The sequence below is a fragment of the Capsicum annuum genome, chromosome 6 (assembly GCF_002878395.1).
Source record: "Capsicum annuum cultivar UCD-10X-F1 chromosome 6, UCD10Xv1.1, whole genome shotgun sequence".
Classification (NCBI taxonomy): Eukaryota; Viridiplantae; Streptophyta; class Magnoliopsida; order Solanales; family Solanaceae; genus Capsicum; species Capsicum annuum.
Genome location: NC_061116.1, coordinates 44019048 through 44021190, shown reverse-complemented (window position 1 = coordinate 44021190; position 2143 = coordinate 44019048).

Genomic DNA, 2143 nt, shown 5'->3' with positions numbered 1-2143 from the left:
CATAGCTTATCATCCATTCATGAGTCCATCTTATCAGTAGAGCATCAGATATGTATGTTTAATTGGGCTATATTCAGTTTAGAATTCAATTTAGTCCTAAATTATGTGCCAGTTGAGCATGATCAGTGTATTCATCGTTTTATCTTTTCTCCCCTCTCAAGCAGTCATCATTCGAGGATGAATGTTTCCAAGGAGGAGATATTGTAATACCCTAAAAAATCCAAACCAATCTTAGAGCCATGTAACAATCTCATGAATAGTACATCATAGTTATGTTATAGTTTTATGAGTAGGTTAGATATATATTAAGGCTTCAAATAACTCCCACCTATCAGACTAATCAAAATATTTCTTACCGATTGAACTCTTGAGAAAGATATTGACATAGTCAAATTCAAACGAGCATATCTCTCATTATACTTTGAATTTTAGAGCTCATCACCTATAAACAGATATATAATTGAATTATCTTTCTAGCGATACCAATTTCTCCTAAATCTAATATCGGAGCAAAGAGTTATTCCTATTTTACTCCAGCATGTCAGGTTGGAAACAGTGTGACGATATTCGTGGTAGCTTACCACATTTGTGATGCCCTACCACGAAGGTCATTATCCTTAGGCATAAACCAGATCCTAAGTGATGACATTCGTGTTAGCTTACCACACTTTTGATGCCCTACCACGAAGGTCATCAGCCTTAGGCAGAAACCTGCTCCTAAGTGATGACATTCGTGGTAGCTTACCACATTTGTGATGTCGTATCATGAAGGTTGTCATCCCTAGGCAGTATCAGCTTATGTGTGACAACATTTTTGATGTCTTACCATATTTTTGATACCATATCACAAATGTCGTCAGCCTTAGGCAGAGTCCCGCTTCTGTGTGACGACATTTTTGATGGCTTACCACATTTTTGACACCTTGTCACAAATATCGTCAGCAATTATTTTCTACAACTGGGAATTTATTTTATAAGGGTATTTTGGTCTTTTACCTTCACTTCCCATGACTTATAACCCTCAAAGAGCGTATTATCTTTCATTATCTTTAGTTAAAACATCTCAAAAAGCTCTCTCATACACTTTCAACCACTAGATTAGGGCTTCCTCTCAAGATCATCTCCTCAGGAACAAGAGCATTCTTTCCTAAAGGGGTTAAACCCTATTCAAGAAAAATCAAGGGCAAGCCTAAGGAATTCTTCAAGAACCTTTAGAAACATTAGATCTCTTTCAAGGTTCAATCAATAAGGTATACTTATTGTTTATCTATGGATCCAATCCGTTCATAGATCTCAAGAACCATGTTTTAAATATTATTTTGTAAACTTTTTGTGGTGATATGAGTATGTACATGTTGACGATTGTTGTTTAAGTTTCAATGTGATGTCTAAAGGTGTTTTCATAGAATATATAAATGTTTGTTAATTGAAAACCATGAACTTTAAGTGGTTTAATATGGTGCAAGTATGAAACCCACCTATGCCTTAAAGAATGCATATAAGGTGTTTGATAAAATTCTTAGGATGCTAGAAGTTCATGTTTGCATAGTTCTATGATGTCTAAATGACAAGTTATGTTAGCTATATACTTCAATATGAATTCCATACTTTTCATGTGTTTCTATTATGGTGGTATGTAGCATGCAAGATAATAGAGAAATACAATATGTACATGAAATATATCCATGCACTCCCTAAAATATTTAAGATGTTAAATAACTATATGAAATATGATATCCCATACTTATGATAAGTATGAATTGTGGACTCAAACTTGTGATCGAGTCATGTCATGTGTGTCAGTTTTCTTCTATCGAGTCCTGGGGGTATTCATACCCGAAAAACATAGTTGTGTGCCTAGATCCATGTCATGTTGTCACGATAATCGCAGTCAAGTTATAATCTATAGAACTCAGTCAGTCATGTGACTCAGGAAACCTCAGAAATCTCATGATCTTAGTTAACTCTCAGATAATAGTACTACTCCGTCAATCAACGGAAGTCAGTTAATCTGCTCATGTATAGTCAGTTGAATCATGTTTAGTTTCTTCAGATGGGAGTAGAAGTTAGCACCGAGTGAACCCAAGGATGGGGACTCACCTACCAGTTTTAGGGTGTGATTCTTAGCAGTCATCCTTGTGTT